This window comes from Lipotes vexillifer, unplaced genomic scaffold (genome assembly GCF_000442215.2).
Source record: "Lipotes vexillifer unplaced genomic scaffold, Lipotes_vexillifer_v1.1 scaffold1266, whole genome shotgun sequence".
NCBI classification, from domain to species: Eukaryota; Metazoa; Chordata; class Mammalia; order Artiodactyla; family Lipotidae; genus Lipotes; species Lipotes vexillifer.
In genome coordinates this window covers 424865-447702 of record NW_006778690.1, presented here as the reverse complement: position 1 = coordinate 447702, position 22838 = coordinate 424865, and the positions used below count along the sequence as shown (strand labels likewise).

The 22838-nt window shown below is 38.1% G+C and overlaps 1 pseudogene; it reads left to right on the top strand.

Annotated features, from left to right (window-relative positions):
* Window positions 1-16742: 16742 nt before the first annotated feature.
* The window catches only part of LOC103080106 (uncharacterized), a 13090-nt pseudogene continuing 6994 nt past the window's right edge, over window positions 16743-22838 (top strand).

Below are 22838 nucleotides of genomic sequence, written 5' to 3'. Positions count from 1 at the left end.
CCCCACCAAAGGAGAATCATTTAAGAGTTCTTTGGACTTCATCTTCAAAAGTAGCCAAAGAATTCAAGTGACAGGTTATCCCAGATAATCTTTTGCAGTTAGTGAAATTAGGGTATAACTAAGAACATTCAGAATACTACACACACAGTTTAGGTGATATTGGTATAGTGGTGGGACAGTAGTGATTATAAAATGAAAGTAATTAACATGTACATGCTCTCTTGGGGGAGACTAAAGGAAAAGAGGTGTTCAGCCTAGAAAAACATTTCTTAGTGGATTTCCTATGAAGTCAGTGTGTCTTGGGTTTAACTTTGAAACAAATTAAAGAATTTAAAAACTGAAAAAAAAAGACAAAAGTGAGAGAATTTGTCACCAACAGACCTGGACTACAAAAAATGGTAAAGAAAATTCTTCAGTGTGAAGAAAATAATACCAGATGGAAAATTGAATACACACAAAGGAATGAACATTGGGAATGGTATACATATGGGTAAATATAAAATAAATTTTAGGGAATTCCCTGGTGGTCCAGTGGTTAGGACTCTGTGCTTTCACTGCTGGGGCCTGGGTTCAATCCCTGGTCAGGGAACTAAGAGCCCACAAGGTGTGTGGTGCAGCCAAAAAATAAAATAAATTTAAAAAAGATTATTAGCTATTTAAAACAGAAATAATCACACTGTACTGTGGGTGTATAAAACATATGCAGAAGTAAAATGACAACAAAAACACAGGATTTGGAAGGGAGAAATGGAAGTATACTATTGTAAGGTGAATAGTATTGATATAATATTATTTGAAGGTAGACTGTGGTAAGTTAAAGATATGTGTTTTACCCTAAAGTAACCCTTAAAAAGCTAAAACAGAGGCATAACTAATAAACAATAGAGAAGATAGAATGATTTAAAAATATTCAAATATCCCAAAAGAAGGCAGGAAAAGAAGAAAAAAGAACTTAAAACAGATGGGATAAATAGAAAACAAAGAGCAAGAGAGCAGACTTAAATCAACCATATCGATAATTATAGTAGCTGTAAATGGACTAAGCGCATCAATTAAAAGGCAGAGAAATCTCACTGGAAAATAAAGCAAGACCTAACTGTATACTGTCTATGAGAAGTACATTTTAAACATATAGATTAAAAGGACTGAAAAATATAGACAATATAAACACTAATTATAAGAAAACTGAAATGGCTATATTAATATTAAAGTATACTTTAGGTCAAAGAATATTACCAAAAATAAAGAGGGATGTTTCATAATAATAAAAGAGGCAATCATCAGAAAGATATATAACAATTCAAAATATGCATTCACTTAATAATACAGCTTCAAAATACAAGAAGTAAAAACTAATAAAACCAAAGGGAGATATAGACAAATTCACACTAACAGAGATTTCTACTCCTGTTTGACTGACAAAATAATTGATAGAACAAATAAACAGAAAATCTGCAAAGATAAACATGACTTATAACACAATCAACTAACTTAGTCTAATTAACATATATAGAACGCCCTATCTGAAAACTTCAGGATACACATTTCTTTTCAAGTGCACACAGAACATTCACCAAGAAAGATTATTTGCTGGGCCGTAGAGCAAGTCTCAAAAAAATTAAAATGAAATTTAAAAAATACGGTTTTTGACCATAAAATAGAATTAAATTAGAAGTCAATATAAACATGTGCAAAATCCCCAAATACCTAGAAGTTAACATATTTTTAAATAGCCCATAGGTCAAATAAGAAATTACAAGAAAGTATTTTGAACTGAATAATAATGAAAATACAACATATCAAAATTTGTACAATGCACATAAAGCAGTGCTTAGAGGGAAATTTATAGCAGATCATCTTTGATTAGGGACCATAAAAAAATAAGTATAAATACTTGAATGTCTGAATTGAATTAAAAAAAATTTAAATAGCAAGCTATTGAAAGATATGAGAGTTCAAAAGGAATTGATACATACCTTTTTTCCCCACAGTATATTTCTCTTAAAGTATACGAGCGTCCCATAATACCTCTAAATGAAAAGAAATGCCTATAGAGACCCAACTGAAGCTAAAAGTATATTTAAATTATGTCTGTAAAATAGAACTGGTGAAATAGATTTTAAAATTTTAGTCAGCATGACTAATACTCCCGCGTCATTTTCCAGTTACGTTCTCATAAAGACAGAGTCATACTTTCAATAAATATTTATTGAGCATTTACTATGTTTCAGGAATATACCAGGAATATGGGAGGGAAGTAAAAAGGAAAAAAAGTCTCATCCACTCATGGATTTTGCTTGGGGTGGGGGCAGACAGACTATAAACAACAATTAACAAGTGAAAATACATAGTATTTCACCACATGGAATAAGTGAAAAATAGAGCAAGGAAGGTGGGGTGGGGGAGGGGCAGTTGTAATTTTAAAGAGTGGACAGGAAAGGCCTTATTGAGAAGGTGATGTTTGAGGAAAGATCAAAAGAAAGTAAGGAAATGAACCATGTAACAATCTGGTACAAGTGGCATGAGTGTGCCTGGTGTTGGAGGGAAGATGAAGAGGTCCCTGCGGCTCGCGCAGGAAGGGAGAAAAGCAGAAGATTGAGTTAGAGGGTAAGGGGAGGCCGAGGGCAGGGAAGACCAAATAGGGCCTTGAAAGCCTTGGTAGGGACTTTAGCTTTTACCCTCAGTGAGATGTGAAGCCTCTGGAGGGCTTTGTGCAAAGGAGCAGCAAGATTTTGGATTTTGGATTTTCACAGAAGCATTCTGGCTGTTGAGGTGAGTACAGATTGAAGGGAGCAAGGGCTGATAGAAGGAGACCATTCAGGAGGCTACTGTAAGAATCCAGGAAGAGCGCTGAGAGCTGCTTCCTCCAAAGTGGTAGCAGTTTATGCGAATGAACCAGTAGGGAAGGTGGGAATGATGATGCACGAGAGAGGGGAAGGTTGCTGATTCGCTGTCTTTGAGTAGGGGGGAAGGGATAGGATCTAGTGCACAAGCTGCAGAGATACAGAGCTTGGTATGTTTCATTCCAAGGCAGGAAGGCAGAGAATATGCACAGATATTGGCAGGTGACTGTGCTGGTGGCCAGGGGATCTGTGGATATTCTTCTCTGATTACTCCTATTTCTCAGTGAAATAGGACACAAGGGCTGAAAAGGAAAGAGGGAAGGAGGTATTGGTGGCTTGAGGAGGAGAAGGTATGAAACAGTGGATTAGGAGAGTAAGAGAATGAAGTTGGTCTTCACAACCCACGATATATTTGAAACAGTTCTCTAAACATTTTGCTCCTGAATCTATGTACATGAAGAAAGCATAATTTTGAAGCCAAGTAATTACCAATGTCTATCTATCTTTATTATCCATATTCTATTCTGGAGAGAGAAAGAAAATTTGGCCTGCTAGTAAGGGTAGATGTGCCTAGGAAATGTATAGCTCAGTGTGAATGAAATGTTGGCAGATTTGCAGCTTTCTTATGTTTTCGCAGAAACTAGATTGAGGTTCTCTGTTTTGAATTCCTTCTTTATTACAAGACTACCTTCAAAAGAGATTCAGCACATTATAAATTTAAATGCAGTTATTATTATGTGTATTTCCCATTTACCTGTACTCTAAGATTATAGCTGAAGTAAAAACTTAAGGGAAGAAATTAATGTCATAGAGGGAAAAAATACTTATTTAAGAGGCTGGAATGTTAGAATTTTTTCCAAAAAGACCATGAATTTTCTAATGACCAACTGATGTGGAAAGCTTAGAAAAGATAAGTGAGTTTTTTTTCATAGCCTGCAGATACTAGCTAATAAAATCATCTGAAATAAACAAGGGTGCAAGTTGTGTCATAAACATGCCAAAATTATAAATTTATAAAACCTCTGATGAGGTGGCAAGGAGACTTATTATCATTTTATATTTCTTCTATTGATGCAACTCAGGAAAATAGCAAAGCAAGCTTGATATTATACAAGACATGAGCAGTGTGTTGGTTCTCCTAAAACATCTTCTCCTAAAACTCTGTATTTGAGAAAAAAAGAATTCATACCTAAATTACCACATTATTGGACTACACTTACAGGTATATATTTTTCCAGAATCTAAACCTTTTGTAAATGTCTCATCATCCCAAATACCCCTAATTCAGGATCTCTCCGTGTCGATATTCCAAGATGGGTACCTCCTGCACCCCCAGCATGTTGATCCAAAGAACAGGTGTCTTTACAACAGATACATTTTTAAATGATGTCGTAATGGGTTTTCCCTTTGTATGTGGGGGGGATGGCAGATTATTATTTAAGATTAGGCCACTTCCTGTAATAATTGCTGCAGGATTTGTTTGCAGCAATTATTTTGAAGCCAAGTAATTACCAGATTTTGTTTGGGAATAAGGTTTTTTTAAAATCATTAGGAATATTTAAAGCCAACTGAAGACAATACACTCTACCTTTTGGTGTGAATGAGGCAAAATTAACCCAATTAACTTGATGGTTCTTAAGCAAACATTCTGGGTTCTAAATATGCTGTTCCAATTACTCTTTTGTTTTTTAAATTTTTGGCTGCCTTGGGTCTTCGTTGCTGCGCGCTGGTACGCAGGCTTCTCATTGCGGTGGCTTCTCTTGCTGCGGAGCTCGGGCTCTAGGTGCGCAGGCTTCAGCAATTGTGGCATGCGGGCTGAGTAGTTGTGGCTCACAGGCTCTAGAGCGCAGGCTCAGTAGTTGTGGCGCACAGGCTTAGCTGCTCCCTGGCATATGGGATCTTCCTGGACCAGGGCTCGAACCTGTGTCCCCTGCATTGGCAGGTGGATTCTTAACCACTTCACCACCAGGGAAGTCCCTCCAATTACTCTCAAAGACAGGGGAATGTAGTTACAATGCCTAGGCAGAACTATTTATTCTGCTTAGTTCAAGTTTTGGTTTTAAATGGCTTTAGGCAGTTTTTCGCTCTTGGGCAAGGGCTGTCCAGCCGTTCTCAGGTAGGTTTGACTTTTTCCAGATGGGCAGTTTTAAAAATATTGGTTGAAAATGAGTAACACAAATAAATGTTCAGATTAGATCCAACCCATGATCATGAGGGCCTTTGGTTCTGTGGATGTACTGAGGGAAGCTTGTCCTCTGAAGCTGCTTCTCTATAGGTTAAGAATGCATACCAAAGCAACCTGATTTAAAGAAGCACTACATTATTAATGCTTGAAATATTATGGGGGGGAGGGACCCAGATTTTAACGTAAAAAAATTGTAAAGTGCTATTCATATTTTCAGCCCATGTTACCACTTGAAGTAAAAAGAATTTTTTTAGCTCACTGAAATGCTTTATTATTTATCCTAAATTTGTCTTTTCATTCCTTCACAGAAAGGAAATGTAACAAATAAGAAAAAATTTCAGTCATAATGCCCCGAAATAAAATATTCCTTATAAATAAGTTTTAAAAAATAATCGCTGAACTGAGCATCTTGTTTTATTCGCCTCTCATTTGCACATATAATTGAAGGTTGGCTGTGCTACACTCCAAATTTCATTCTGCTTCCATCAACCATGTTCAAACTTCCAAAGTTTCTCAGGTTTAAATTTCCTTGCTTTCTGATAATAGTGCATCTATTTTGTGTGAAAGAGGAGAAAGCATGCCTTATGTTGATTATTTAAATACACGTCTAATCCTAAAGCCTTGTGTGCATCATTGATATCAAACAGAAGCTGTAAAACCTCGGGAAACTTACAGCCAGCCCAAGTAAGCCTCTTTGTTTGGAGCTTGTTAGATCTTCCTCAGGAAAATGGAGTCTGTGTTGGCCTCTGCCTCTGTGTCTGAGAGAACTCTGTCCACATGCCTAATAGGGTGCCATTACAGACCACTACCATCATTCTCAGCTTCTCCAGGGTAGGTGCTCACCTTACTTACTTGTCCATCAGGTAAATACCTATTCAGTACTTACAGATATTAAATACTGAATACATCTTTGTCAAATTGATAAATAATTCCATAAGCCAGGGTGTTTGAACTTGATGACCTTAAAGTTTCTTTTCTGATCTAAAATTCTATGATTTCTATTTGTCTCAACCTCTACCTATAGATTTTAAGAAATCCTAAGGATGTTTACTTAATGAATAATATACAAAAGTTGCCAATTTGGTCATTAATGAGGTGTTAATCCTTTTCCTGCATTATTTTAGTGATGTAAGACCCAGAGTGAAGTAAAATCCTGTTAATAGTTATTCTAGATCAGTGCTGTCCAATAAAAATAAAATACAAGCCAAAAAATACAAACCACAAATGTAATTTAAAATATTCTGGTAGCCATTTTAAAACAATTAAAAGAAACAGGCTTAAATTAATTTTAATATATTATTTAATGCCATATATCCACAAATATTGTTTCAACATGTAATTAATATAATTAAGATATTTTACATTTTTGGTGTGTGTGTTAAGTCTTCAAAATCCAGTGTGTATTTTACACTTGTACACCTCAATGTGGACTAGTCACATTTCAAGTGCATATGTGGCTAGTTAGTGGCTGTTCTTTTGACAACACAGTGTTACAGCCTGTTGTTCAAGTGCTCTATGGACCAGGAGCTTGTTAGAAATTCAAATCCTTGGAATCAGAATCTGCATTTTAACGAATACTCCAGGTAATCTGTATGGACATTAAATTTGAGGAGGGAGTATACAAATTCTTTTTCCAGTGAAACTTTGTTTTGGATATTTTTATAACATTCTCTTTTCCTTTTTTGTTTTGGGCCACACCATGTGGCATGAGGGATCTAGTTCCCCGAGCAGGAACCCATGCCCCTTGCAGTGGAAGTGCAGTGTCTTCACTATTGGACTGCCAGGGAAGTCCCCCATGTTTTTAATTTGTATAAATTTTTCATGTGTCATGCTTCCTGGGTTTCCCACTCCCCACTTTTAAAATAACTTGTTATTTATTCTAGTTATAAAAGCATAACCTGTTTATATAGAAAAATTAGAAATTAATTTTTCTATAAAGTAAAATTTTTCTATAAAAAAAACATCACTTGTCATCCTACCAACCAGAGATAACTATTGACATTTTGGGTGTTTATCCTGTCAGTCTATAAAATGTTGTTTATTTATTAATTATATAATACACAAATAAATTCTTATAATTAAAACAATAACATGTAAAATGAGGTGCCCTCAACTGCTTCCTCAAATGCAGTCCCCTCCTGATCCATTCACCAGGTGAAGGACATTTGGGTTGTTTCCAGTTTTTGGCGATTATAAAGTTGCTATAAACATTGGCTTTCAGGTTTGGGGGTAAATATGTGGGAATGAGATTGCTATTAGAAAACTTTTTTAAAGGCTGCATTGTACTTCAGCATTTGAAGGTATATGAATATATAATCACTTATTCGTTCAGTTAATGAATATTGAATACTAATGCTGTATTAGGCAATGAGAATATAGCGAACATAGTATTGGTCAGCATTGGTCCCAATCCTCATAGAATTTGTTTTTTTTTTTTTTTTTTTTTCGGTACGCAGGCCTCTCACTGTTGTGGCCTCTCCCGTTGCGGAGCACAGGCTCCGGACGCGCAGGCTCAGCGGCCATGGCTCACGGGCCCAGCCGCTCCGCGGCACGTGGAATCTTCCTGGACTGGGGCATGAACCCGTGTCCCCTGCATTGGCAGGAGGACTCTCAACCACTGCGCCACCAGGGAAGCCCTAGAATTTGTTTTTAATCAAATCCCTATTAATAGACATTTAAGTTATTTCCAATTCCCCTATCATAAACAGTGAGTTTTAAAATTTCAATTCAGTCATCTGCTGTCTACCCAAAATTTTCCTTGGAGTTTTCAAGGGAAAAAATGAGCAACTAGGCAGTTAGTCTTGGTTGAGAGAGTCACCCGACTCTAACCACAGCACTGGTTAGAGGTGGGTGGGAGGTGGGAGGGTAGAATCTAACCTCAGGTAGCTGTTGCAGGTTAATTCTAGGTTAATGTGGAGAACCTGGGATCATCCTTCATCTTCCTATGCCAGTGGTTTTCAAACCTTAGTGAATACCAGGATCACCTGGAGGGCTTGTTAAAACAGAGATTCCTGGACCCCACTTTTGATTCACTAAGTATGAGATGGGCTCATTAATTTGCATTTTTAACAAGTTCCCAGGGACATATTTTGAGACTGCCCTAGGCTATTTCTGGGAGTTTCTGAGCCTGATATCTTAAATTTGGACTCTCCATCAGTGGTTAGGAATTCAGAGATCTAGAAGTAGCTATCTTTGAAGTTACTGGAGAACTTATTAATGCAGACGAAACATCTATGGGCCTAGAGGCTCCTTTGTAGGATCACCTGACAACTCCAGTTCCTTGAATTTTATTTCTTTTCCTCTCGACTACTGTATCTTCACGCAGATTTTCCTGAGTTACGCTGGTTGGCAGGGGAGCCTGTCCTCTGGCACTCTCAGCACCATCAGTAGGCAGGGAGGGACTCCAGTTGAAGGGTTCTTCCGGAGCCATGCCTTAGTATCAAGCTCCAGTTTCCTCATCTGGGTTAGAGATGACTGGGTTTCCAGCTGCAGGAGCCTAGTGATAATGGCAAGACATTTACCTGAGACTTCAGAAGGGCTGAGACGAGACATGCTTACCCTGGATTTGGGGGGATCTTGAGGATATGAGCTAGCTCTGGGAGCTGCAGGGCCCAGGTCCCCCAGGCAGAGGAACCACAGTTCTAAGAGTTGCTGGTAAGTGTAAAGCTAACTCAGAGAAGGCTTTTTGGTTTTCTTCCCTTAGCTGGTTTGGTGGGCAAGTTCAAATGAGGGATATGTGGGTTCATTCCCCTCATAGTGGTTTGAACCCAGTTTGAATCCAGCCACTCACTAACTCCATTGCTAACTAGTTCTTGGAAATTTTCCTCATCTGTAAAATGAGGACAGCACCCCCATCCCTCAGAGTTACTATGAGGACTAATACAGTAACATATGTAAAGCACCTTATTAGCTCAGTACTCGACACACAGCAAGACCCTCTTTATCTTCTGGGAGCGTGGCTCGGAGTGAAGTAGTAGCACATCATGCTGGACTCATCACAAAGGATGTTTGATTTTCAGTGGACTCATCACAAAGGATGTTTGATTTTCTTTGTATATAAGGGTACTGGCATTACTACCTCTGGAAAATGAGGCTAGCTAGCATTGGGGGCCTGCTGTCAAGTCACTCACAAGCATACACGTTCTCTAGAGAAGAGGTAAGACTGGAGCCTATAATAGCTGCCAGGATAAGAGCCTGGAAGAGTAGGAATGTAAGGTCAATTTAGAAGAATGAGAGTATAGGTTGGCATGACAAAACCGTGCTTTCATTTGTCATTCCCAGATACTCTAAAAGGTTAATAATACTTGTAAGTTCACTATATACATTATTTCAACAACCTGACTTATTTGCAGTTTAGTACCTATGTTTATACTCCAATTTTATGTTTTACTAGTCAGGAATCTTTTCCTGTTGTCTTAGGCATATCTCAGCCAGTGAAAATAATTTCCCCCCATGTCAGAAACTTACTCAAAGAATAAAATAACCAGAAGCCTGCTTTTAAAAAAGTCTGTAAAATGAAAACTTTGGATACAACAGAGTATTTGTGAAGGTGGTTTTTTTTAAATAAAAAGTCCTTAAAAAAAAAAAAGGATAAAAACAAACTCCACTGGCAGAGGAAACAGTAAATCATTTCAGAATGGAATGTACAGAGTGCACTCCCATCCCCACACTCCTACTGTCCTCTCTGAGTTCCTGCTACTTTTGTTGAAGATGCATCATGGATGTGAATCTTCACTAGTCTTCTGACTCTGCTCCCGTATCTCCCATACTTAGTGGAAGGGAAGATGGGTGGTGCTGTTCCCTAGGACTTCAAATGCTTCAAAGGAAGCATTTTCTCACTGAAATGATGTTAAAAATGGTGTTTGGGTTCCCTTAACTGTGAATTAGATAAATTACTGAGAGCTAGCCTGAAAAGCTAATAGCCATTTCAAGATTGTTTCTATGAGAAACACATTTGTAGGTCCAAAAATTGGCTAACGACCAACAAACATTTGAAATACAATCTGTTATAGATTGGGAAATGACTGAATATTTTTTAAAAATTGATTTATACAACTTCTTTCAAGTGTGCGGTAAGCCACAAGCATTTCTTGAGTCCCTGAACATGCTGCATTAACAAATGTAGTGTAGTACCTGTACTAACATATCACTTAAAGTTCAGACATAACTTGGGGGTTTGTCATACTATTTGCTCTACTTTTGTGTATGTTTGACATTTTCGTAATAAAAATAACATTTATTTGAAATTCTTTCAAATAAAAATACTGCATTTCATTAAAAAAAAAACTCTTTCAAACATAAATTTCAAAAATCCTCAGGGGATCAACCTAGGGCAAAATTGGGAGGCAATATAAGAACACCTAATAAGAAGTAAAAACTTGAATTTTGAATTGCATCCATAATATAGACAGCAAATCAGCTATCAAAATGTTGAAAACATTTGAAATAATGGACCTATTTTAAAGCCTCCAAAATCTCCTATCAATGTTGTTTATAATTAAGAATCTTTCAAATGCCTAAGTAAAAAAAAAACAAAACATTGCAATTGATGTAAAAAAGGAAAATGAAGTTCGTCTTTCAGTATATTTATCTCTTTAAGATGTAGCTTGATAAAAGTCTACTAGACTTCCTAAAATATAATTTTATTAAATTCAGAGTTAAAACATTTACTCTTTAGATATCTACAGCCAACTAATAAATTTCCTATAACATCTTTCATATCTTTTATAAACAAAATATTTTAAAAACCTACAATGTCATGATGTAAAAGAGAGCAATAATTATAATAGACAAAATAATAAATGAAATATGATATGCCTTCTGCTATGTACCTATGAGTTATACCAAATAATCATTACAACAGATGTCCTTAAAGAACAAAGGAGAATGAGAAAGTATAAAGGTAGAGGAAGGCATGGAAGATATTTTCTGTTATCATCTACTGTGTGGTCTTTCACTGCACTATTTTTTAAACAAAAAAAGGTTTCCGCCAGGGCAAGCCCCACTTCAAATGTCCCCTTACCCTCCTGACTAGAGAATAATGTGTTTGTGTAGTATATGATTTCATCAGACAAGGCTGTGAACACATGTGATTTATTCAATGATCCTATTCTGCTTCCTTTTAAAGATAAAGAATGCATTTAAGTCGATTGTGTATGAGACTGTGGTCATTCCTTAGAAGGCTCCATTCAAACAGAGAATAACATTACCTTATTTTAAAACATTAAGAGTGTAGCCATTTCTTTGGTCTTCATTTTCTTTCCAGGCAATATCAATGAATATTTTAAAAGAGAAAAATATAAAACACAAGTAATTACTTTGAAATTGTTTTAATTTTCTTTGTATAAGCAAAACAGCCCTGTAAAACATTCACTTTTCAAAAATCTTTATATATAAACAACAGTGTAGGATGGAAGAAACAACTAAAAACAACACAGCCACCCACACAACAGCTCCTAACAGTAGGTCCCGTCAGGGTGCAGCTCTCATGAAAACAAGCTGCTCACATTCCCAGAACCACAATCCCCAGGGAGGAATCTTGTCCTCTTTAACTTGCTGGGTGGTAGAGCCCAGAGGAATTACTCAAACTATGAAAATCCCAAAGCATGGTCACCTAGGGGGAAATGAGGAGACATATGACTTGAGCATGATAATTATTTTCTTGAGGTAACAGTAAAGAAAACAACCTTAAGTGGTAAAGGCTGCATGAGTCCAACTTCAACAGGTAGCTAACTGTGTATGTATTTTCCAGACACAGCATTTGTTAGCTAAGGCAGAACACACAATGTATACTTACCACTGTCTTTCAAATAATATTCTCTAAAGTATTCACATTTATTGATTATAGATACATGTAAGTGGTATTTAAAATAATAAAACATGGTAAACACCAGACATACTGTTCTAGGTACTTCATATAGGTTATTTCACTTAATCCTCACAGTAACCCTATGAGGTAAGAACAATTATTATTCATGTTTTACCAAAAAAAAAATCTAAGTCATACAGAAATTTAATTATTTGACCAAGATCACATTAACTAGAATGCAAAACTAGGTACCTTGTGTCCAGAGCTCTTCCTTTAAATTTAGCTCCAGTTCTGTCTCATGAAATTGGATTTTTTTTTTTTTTTTTTCCTGTTACGTGGGCCTCTCACTGTTGTGGCCTCTCGCGTTGCGGAGCGCAGGCTCAGCGGCCATGGCTCACGGGCCCAGCCGCTCCACGGCATGTGGGATCCTCCCAGACCAGGGCACGAACCCGTGTCCCCTGCATCGGCAGGTGGACTCTCAACCACTGCGCCACCAGGGAAGCCCTGAAATTGGATTTTTAACCCCACTATCACAGAACTATTCTTCCAGGACTATAAATTCTGTTTCTTCTCTGTGAACTTCCACCTCTTCCAATGAAAATGAATAATTGTTCATCTTCTGCCTCCCAATTCACCTTCTGGTTTCACCTGCTTCTGTGTACAATCTGGACCCCTAGTCATTTCAACTATGCCCCAAACTCCTCCCCAGGCCTCTCCTACGCAGTCAAACCAAGGTGGTCGCCTGCACCGGCTGTCTCTGTTCCTACCACTGCTTCCCAGCAGTGAAGCATTACTGCTGATCCAAGAAAAAGTCATGCTGCCTGTTGCTAAGTGGGCCTCACTACTGATCAGCAGTCCTTTCACTGACACTGCACAGCATCCATAGCAGCTGTTCCAAACTTCTCCCAGGATTAAATCCCCAAATGCACCCATCTAGCCGTTTGTAGATTATCTTACCATGGCTTTATTTAAAATTCATCCAAAGTAGGGTTGTCAAAATACAGGTTGCCTGGTGATATTTGAATTTCAAATAAATAAGGAAACATATTTTAGGATAAATGTGTCCCAAGTACTGCATTATAGAAATATTTAAATGGTATTTAAACTAGTAAAAATAGCAAACTGTGTACCGGGAGCCTACCAAATATTGCATAGAACATACCTAATACTCAGAAGTATTCATTGTTTACCTAAAGTTAAAATTTTACTGGGCATCCTGTATTTTAATTTATTAAATCTAATTCAACCGAATTCCCCTCTTTCCATTCCCAAAAGTACCCTTCCTTTATTCAAAGGTTAATTCTCTGACCTCTGGTATTGATCTTTCCTCCTTACTTCACTTTCTTCTTTATCCTACATATCCCTTCCTTTCTACTTTCAAGCATGCTCTGGTCATTCCTACCATGGTATTAATGGTCCCAATTCTCCACCCCTGTGTGAACTCATGCCCTTTGCCATGTCACTTTGCAGCTTCTCTAAAAGGTGAATTCTATTTCCCACCCCCTTGAATCTGGGCTTGGTCACACAACCTGCTCTGTCCAATATGAGGCAGAAGTGCCAGTGTGTCAGTTTGGAGTCTAGGCCTCAAGAAGCCTTGTATGTTTCTGCTTGCCCTCTTAAAACTCTTCTTCCAGACAAGAAGAAAACAAAAACATCTGAAAAAAACAAAAACACTAATTCGAAAAGATACATGTACCCCAATGTTCACAGCAGCATTATTTACAATTGCCAAGATATGGGAGCAACCTAAGTGTCCATCAACAAATGAATGGATAAAGAAGATGTGGTATATACATCCAATGGAATACTGCTCAGCCATAAAAAAGAATGAAATTTTTCCATTTGAAGCAACATGGATGGACTTTAGCATTATGCCAAATGAAATGTCAGAGAAAGACAGATACTGTATATCACTTATATGTGGAATCTAAAAAATACAACAAACTAGTGAATATAGTTTAAAAAAAAAGAAGCAGACTGACAGATATAGAGAACTAGTGGTTACCAGTGGGGAGAGGGAAGGGGGGAGAGGCAATATAGGGGTTGGGGATTAAGAGGTACAAACTATTATGTATAAAATAAGCTACAAGAATATACTGTACAACACAGAGAATATAGCCAATATTGTATAATAACTATAAATGGAGTATAGCCTTTAAAAAATGTGAATCACTATATTGTTCACCTGTAACTTACATATAATATTGTACACCAACTATACTTCAATTTAAAAAATGCTGCAGTGAAAAAAAACCCAAAACCAAACTCTTCTTCCATCTCCATGAGAAAGGCATGCTCAGGGCAAGCCAAAGAGTCCCAGGAGGATGACAGATATGTGAAACAGAACCCAGCCCAGAGGAAAGCCCACATTACGCTTTCAGATATATGAGCAAGCCCAGCTGAAATCAGCCAACCTTCAGACACTTGCGCTATAATAATAATTACTGTCTTAAGCCATTGTGTTTTAGAGTGCTTATAATGCAGTAAAAACTGAGACATCTACCTCAACTTTCTTTCTTGCACTCCCAACCTACTGCAAAAAAGTATCCTTTGTTTTTTTCTTGCCTTTGTTCTCTCACCACTTATTTTCATTATCTGTACCAATTCTCTCTTAATTGACACCAAAAACCTCTAATGATCAGTCCTATCGCTTGGCTCTCTCATCCACCTTGGCCTCTGTATAGCACCTGACAGCTCTGTTAAATTTCCCCTTCCTTGATTGTACGGCACTAGTCTCAATTTCTTTGATTATTTCATCTACTTCAGGGGCTTATCTTCTCTCTTCCACTCTTCTGGGAGGTTATTCATTCCCCCTAACAGCAACTGTCATTCATTTGACTCACACATCTTTATCTCCACCCCCAATCTCCCTTCTAAGCTCTAGTTCAATTGGTTCTCAAACTATAGTTTGCATTAGAATCACCCAGAGGGCTTACTGATATTCAGATTGCTCGGGCCCCACTCCTCAAGTTTCATATTCAGTTAGTCTGGGGTGGGGCCTGAGAACTTACATTTCTAACAAGTTCTCAGGTAATGCTGATGCATCACTTTGAGAACCACTACTCTAGTTTCATATTTCTAACAGTCTCCACCTGGTTATCCACAGGTGCCTCAAAAATCACATACAGTGTCAATTAGAGGTTTTTTATTGTAAGCCCTAGGAACCAACTTGGGCTAACTAAAGCAAAACAAGAATTTATCAGGGAGTTCACAGAATCAATGTGAAGGCTGGTAAACCATGTTCCAAAAGAAAGGAACAGGAAAAGAGACTGCTTGACAGTAGGAACCTTACCTCTAAGTCTGCAGAAGTAAACAAGTGTTTCTTGTGTTCTTGAGTCCCTCTGTTCAAGATCAATTCCAAGTGAGAGTCCTTTACCCACCCCGGAGTTGTACCAGGGCAGTGATAGAAAGGATTATGGTGGAAGTAGCCACTAAGGACTCCTCTTCTTTCATACTGTCTTAGTTCAGACCCTCATAACCAAGCAGGTAGATTACTACAACAACCTCTTAACTGGTTTTCTTGCCCCTAATCTAACCTCCAATTCATTCTCCTCATCATCTTCAGTTATCTCTTTAAAACGTGTCATTTTCTGCTTTGCCTTGTATGGTGTCGTGTTCCTGTCTTGTTTTAAGTAATAAATTGCTTTTCTTTATGTGCAAGTGGTTGGGATACTTTTGCCTCAGCAGACTGATAAAACGGAAAAGCAGTTTTAGAAGGTAGAGAATACATCCTATTATAAAATGAAGATCGATCTAATTAACCTAGTAACCGGGAAACGATCAGAAGTGGTCCCAAAGTTTTGCATAGAGACCCCTCTAAGGAGCCTTTAAGAGATCAATATCTTGCTAGACTAAAAACTTGCTCATCAAAAGGACCCAGTCCTCATTGTATCACCAGCACCAGCTCATTACAGGCACTTAAGAAATCGTCTCCAGGCCCTCCTTACTTTAGATTACTGTCTGTATTAGCCTCCTGATTCCCTGGTTTGCAGTCTCTGCCTGCCTATCTCCTCACTACCAAATCCTTCCTGTATAGCACTGCTAAATCAAGCCAATCATCATTTCCTGCTCAAAACTTTCTGACTCCCCAAAACATACGTGCCAACTCTAAACTCCTCAGTATTCAAACCCTTCCATAATCTGGTTCCAACCAACTTTTCTAGGCTTTCTTCCACTCCTTACATATACTGTCAACCAGTCTAGACGAATACAATTTCTTTAACTTAAACTTTTCTGATCTTGTTGGTTTGGTTCCACTTTTTGGAATGTGTTTGTTGCATGTGTCTATCCTACCCTACCTCCAAAGTCTAGTTAAACACCTGTCAGTGTTCCTAATATATATATTTTTTTTTGCGGTACGCGGGCCTCTCATTGCTGTGGCCTCTCCCATTGCGGAGCACGGGCTCTCAGCGGCCATGGCTCACGGGCCCAGCCGCTCCGCGGCATGTGGGATCTTCCCAGACCAGGGCACGAACCTGGGTCCCTTGCATCGGCAGGCGGGCTCTCAACCACGGCACCACCAGGGAAGCCCCTCCTAATCTTTTTTAATCCATGAATCACATCCCAGGTTCTTTTGGTCATGTCTTCTTGTACCTCATACCCCTTAATTCCAGCTTAAGGATTTTCTATTTGAAGATTTTTTAAATTAATGTCTTGTTTGTATAAATACTTCATAAGAGTTGAACACATACTATCTTAAACTATCATTATATACTTGTATTATTTGTTTTACCAGATTTTAAGAGCATTAAGCTTTCTATTACTAATTAATTTTCTGTATTTCCCAGAAATTACTCTAGTGCCTTACACATAGTAGTGATGAGTACAATCTGTTGAACAAATGAAAAAATGGATGTTTATAATATAGGGCTAGTGTTTGAAGTTGATCCTCTTTAGATAGCAGCCAATGGCTGTGCCAGGAATTTCTGAACTGCTGGAATCAGGGGGTATAAATCTTGGTAGCTTGGAACTAGAAGGTGAGTCTAAACCAAAGATGATCAGGTTGTAGTCAAATGCCAGGAGGCCAGACACATGCATCAAGTAAAAAGATCCAAAGGTCAAACCTGAGATGAAATGTAGAGCAAAGGGTATGGAATCAGGCAAAGACACAGTAGAAGCAACAACAGTTTAAAACAGGTTGATGGGGATCTGGGATAGTGGACTTCTTAGCACTTACCAAATCAAAATGAGTGGTTTGTTGGTAAAATGGAGTTGCCTAAGAATCAGAAGTTGGGCTGGCAGCTATTTATCATTTCTAGCAAAGAAACACATACATGGAAATAAATTTATAGTAGCAAACATGGTAAAATATAAGCAGGCCTGCGTTGAGGGGTAGATTTAATTTGAGCTCCATTTTCTTGCTTCTGCCCTGTCATCTTAATTTATTTCACACCTTTGCACAAGTTCGCTTCCAAGTTCTAATGTATTTTTTGATTCCTTTATATTATGGATAAAGAAAAACATATTTTAAGAGATATAGTATCATAGTACTCAATACCAAATAGAAAAATTCAGAAAAAAATTTTTGTTATAGTTTTTAGACTTTTAATCTACCAATCAGTAAAGCTACAATAAGAAAACTATACCTAATAACCACTGATTTTCCTACATTGACTGTTCATGGACTGGAAAATTCCAAGAATATTTCACAAAGGTTTAAAAAATTTTTTTGAATGTAAATAAAAAAAAATCCTAATTATAAGAAATGCATATTTTATTATTGAGAGCTCTGAAGAATTTAATTCCTACAACCTACCTTGCCCTATAAACCATTTGTTTTGTTTGCCTGTCAGTCTGTGAGGTTGGCATGAGGAGCAAAAATGCAGTTTCCTTGTACTAATTAGCAGCAAGCATTGTGGCAAAAACAAACGTCCACATGAAAAGCACAGCAAAATTCACTTTAAATCCTACTGTAAATATGCAAAAGTCCTCTGCATGAAGTCCTCTACAAAAGTCATCTGCATTTATTTTTATTGTAAAATAAGTTTTATTTTGAATTAAATGCTGAATAAAGTATACTTTTAAAACCTATATTATTCTTCCTGATATTACTGAGAGAAGGATAAACTCCCATATTAATTTCTTTAAAATTTAATATTTGGCAAGCAACATAGAAGAGTAGGAAGATCACTTACCAAGGAGCTACATTACCTGGGTCCCACTTACACTTGGGGTCTTAGGCAAGTTATTTATTCTAAGTCTCAATTTCCTCATCATAAAATCTAAAGACTTGAATTAGTTCAGTGGTTCTTGCAAGGAAGATGCTTTGGAACTGCCTGTGGATATTTCTGACTTGGTAGATGTGAGAAGGGAGGGCCTGGGTAACTGTGACTTTATAATATTTCATAAGTGATTCTGATGCATATTACTGCCTGAGAACCAATGGTCTAAATAATATCTTGGGTCCTTTGCAATTCTAAAACTCTACTTTTTACATCCAGTCAATGGACTTTTGTTTTTTTTTGTTTTTTTGGTTTATTTTTTTGCGGTACGCGGGCCTCTCACTGTTGTGGCCTCTCCCGTTGCGGAGCACAGGCTCCGGATGCGCAGACTCGGCGGCCATGGCTCACGGGCCCAGCCGCTCCGCGGCATGTGGGATCCTCCCGAACCGGGGCACGAACCCGTGTCCCCTGCATCGGCAGGCGGACTCTCAACCACTGAGCCACCACGGAAGCCCCAGTCAATGGACTTTTAACAGCTCCTAGCTTTCATCATTATTCTCTTCTTAATGAATAAGTATACTTTAGGAAATAGAGAAGCTGTAATTATTATTATTAATAATAATTTATTCTAAATTATGAATAATAGCTTACAGTTACTGAGTGCTTACCAGTTCTAAGATATTAACTCATTTAAAATATGTAATTTAATCCTCACAATCACACTGTGAGGTAGGAACTAGTATTATTATCTGTATATTACAGATGGGAGAACTGAGGTACAGAAAGTAATTTGCCCAAAATCACAGAGCAAATAACTAGGGAAATTGGGCCGGAGAGCCTGAACTCTTAACCAGTATGCTATGCTGCCATTCAATAAATGAACTATACGTACAAACATACCCAGCCCTGTTCCCCATACACATAGCGCTGCTTTCCCTGCTACTTTTGGGGGAAAAAAGGGTGTGTTTTTAGAAATTTGTGGGATCAGAAATGATGGAAAGGGGAAGCTGGGAAAGGCAAGAATGAAATGACTTAAGTGAGCTGAGCCTAAGACCCCTGTCCTGAGTGACAACAACTAGAGACAACTTGGATTCACAAAGGCCTCTAAAAAGGGTAATTACGTGTAGGAATGATTTCCCTTCTGTTATCATTTCATTCCATAATGTTTAAGACATGTTCTTTTTGAATGATCAAATATTAATTTTAAAAACATTAGAAATTTACCTTATTGGATGGACTAGACCCAAAACCATAAAGTAAAACAGGAAAGTAAGTACAAAAGCCAAGTTAGAGAGTCAGAGAGGGTAATAATTGAAATGATCCAGCCTAATACTAATTTTTGGCATACAAAGAACTTATAACACTATACCTTGGCTTATTAAGTATGAGGTTCAGATGGTAGAGACTAATACATTATAAGGATAACCTTCTCTTCCCAACAGTATAGAAAAAGAATAATCTAGCCGAGGTTGGTGGTCCTGAATTTACAGTGTTAAATGCCAATCTGCATAGCAGTTATTTTTTCTGTCTGGGTGTACTCAGCAATCTGGGAGCAGACACCCAGTTAGAGCTGTTGTTTTGTCAGGTAAGTGGTATCAGGGCAACAGGGCAAAGGAGTTGTGGTTCCTGGCAAGAGAGTGGTAATTTAAAATAGAACGCAGCAGGAGATGAAAGAAGTGAAGGCAGGAGAAGGCTGATAGGGAGAAAGAAGAGAAGTCTACGGACTGGAGGTCCCAAGTCAGAGAAACCTGAGAAGGGTGAGAGGCTGCAGCAGAGTGAGGAAGAGTACTGGAAATGAGATGTTAGGGAACTGAGAATGGCTGTACTGGGAGTAACTGAGTGACAGAGCTAGGATGAAAGTTCTGCCCAGACAAAGTCAAGTCTGCATTTATGAGGTTAGAGGTGAAACAGATTGGGTGTATGACAAATCCAGGATGTGGCAATAGAAGTGAGTGGGTGAAGATCACATTAAGGAACTCTGAGGCTGGTGCTGGGTGAGCTGTCTACTTGGGTGATGAATTCACTCAGGATGACGGGAGGAGCGCAGGTAAAGAGGAGGACGTAAGCCACGTGTCATAAGTCATTAATAAATTAAGTCTTACAAGCCTCTGAATATGCTTAGTACAGGGGACTGGGTATTCGAAAAAGGTATCCTTCCCGCTTATCTATGAGTTTTCTTAAGACTAATCTTTGCTCTACTTTTTAGATTTGGCAAGAACCTCTGCTTCACATTTTCATCTTAAGGAGAGGTCTTCTCTGCTAAAGTCGAATGGAAAATGAAATTACCTGCTAATTCATGCAAGAAAAATCTCAGCTCCCTACTCTCATAAATTTGTGAAAATAAATGGTTTAAAAATAAATTACAACTCAGTTGCCCTAGTTCTGGTTTGAAAACATCTGGTGAGACCACTGGGTACAGTTTCCCACTACGCTTTTTTTTTTTCTTTAGGTATAAAAACACACATACAAAGGTTTCTTATAATCTTGAAAGAACAGGGTGGCATGCTATTTACTGACAGGCTGACCTTTACACAAAGAACCCCAACCTTCAACAAGCTGAAATTACTGTTACTGATGCCTTCAGAATATTGTCTTCTTCAGAAAGCATCATGTTTTGTCCAAGTCATACAGAAGTGGCTATATTATGGACACCATTTGGTCACCAAATGGTGCAAGGCAGAGGGCAGGGGAAAATTATTTCTGCAGTACCAACTATAAGTCTGATACTGTGCAAGGAAAAATAGGAAATGTCAAATATGATTCCTAATGTCAAGAAACTTACAATTTACTTGTCAGTTACATAATACTTTAGCCCAGAGCTATGTCTTACGTTTTTTTGAATCACTCACAGCATCTAACACAGGACTTTATAGATATCAACAAGAAGTTAATAAAAAGTTAAAACAGCAATACAAAATGTTTAGAATTAAGTAATAAAATACATGTTTAATATAAATGATCAAGAGAAGAGATAACAGTTGAGCTTGTGTCATTGCAATCTATGAAAAATCTTGCTCCTATTCTAATTTTATATTTTTATTTTGAACATGTACTGACACAGGAAGGTCCCTATTCCTACTCATTGAAATCTTCAGGGAAGAAAAGAGCCAGGTCAGCTTTCCTTAGAGGAAGGAATTGGAGGTCAGGCTTATCCTGCACTAGGGCATCAAAAGTAATTGAGTCCTTACCCGCAACCTTTCTCAGATAGTCAAGGAAACCAGCCTTGAGCAATAGCTCTTTTAAGCATGCAAAACTATAGGTCAACCTGTTATTAAAATCCTTTCCCTCTTGGGTTCTTTGATTTTACATTATATTGTTATCCTTCCATTCACTTATCAAGAAATTATTGAGCACCTACTATATACCAGTGATGTGTTCCTATCTATTATTTCTGATTCCTTCACTACCTCTTCATTTTTCTACCCTACCACTCACACTTTCTCAGTCCTCAGGTCTATTATTCTTTTATATCATCTATCTATCTATCTATCTATCTATCTACCTATCTAGTCCTTCAGAAAGTGTACCAGTTCTCTGAGGTTCCCAGCCTTTAGGCTGATATCTCCCAACTTACATATCCAACACACAAGATGGGAGGTCTTTTTTTTTTTTTTTTTAATTTTTATTTATTTATTTATTTATTTATTTATTTATTTATGGTTGTGTTGGGTCTTCGTTTCTGTGCAAGGGCTTTCTCCAGTTGCGGCAAGTGGGGGCCACTCCTCATCGCGGTGCGCGGGCCTCTCACTATCTCGGCCTCTCTTGTTGCGGAGCACAGGCTCCAGACGCGCAGGCTCAGTAATTATGGCTCACGGGGCTAGTTGCTCCGCGGCATGAGGGATCTTCCCAGAACAGGGCTTTATTTATTTATTTATTTATTTATTTATGGTTGTGTTGGGTCTTCGTTTCTGTGCAAGGGCTTTCTCCAGTTGCGGCAAGTGGGGGCCACTCCTCATCGCGGTGCGCGGGCCTCTCACTATCTCGGCCTCTCTTGTTGCGGAGCACAGGCTCCAGACGCGCAGGCTCAGTAATTATGGCTCACGGGGCTAGTTGCTCCGCGGCATGAGGGGTCCTCCCAGACCAGGGCTCGAACCCGTGTCCCCTGCATTGGCAGGTGGACTCTCAACCACTGCGCCACCAGGGAAGCCCCAGTCTTTTTTTTTTTTATACAAACTATTCACCTTTTATTTATTTTTAAATTTTTATTGGAGTATAGTTGCTTTACAATGTTGTGTTAGTTTCTACTGCGCAGCAAAGTGAATCAGCTGTACATATACGTATATCCCCTCTTTTTTGGATTTCCTTCCCATTTAGGTCACAAGATGGAAGGTCTTAAACGTCCTGCTACTGCTACACCTCACTGATCATTCCTTCTGAGTATTTCCTGCTGGCACCTCTTCCTCTAGGGAAGTACTAGGTTCTGAAATTTTTTCAACACTCTTAGTTTGTCTTTTCACTCTGTACTCTATCCTTACACAATTTCATCTCCCTCTCCGTCAATCGCTAAGTTTAAGAATGAGTTTATTTCTATTTTCGCTCTTTCCATGCTTTAGGTCTTCATCAAGCCTGTTGCCCTTACTTTTATCTGGGTAACTCCTCTTCCTCTTTATTTAAATATTAGCTTAAAGTCATATTCTTCAAGAAAGTCTTTATTCTTCTCTCTAGGCTAAGTTGGACAGCTCTGCCATGTGACTTTATGTCACCCTGTCCTTTTCTTTTGAAGTATTTGTCATCTCAAATGATCTGTTTAATGGCTGTCTTGTCCACTAGACCAGGGGTCAGTAAACAATAGTCCATGGATCAAACCCAGTCCCCCCGCCTGTTTTTTAAATAAAGTTTTA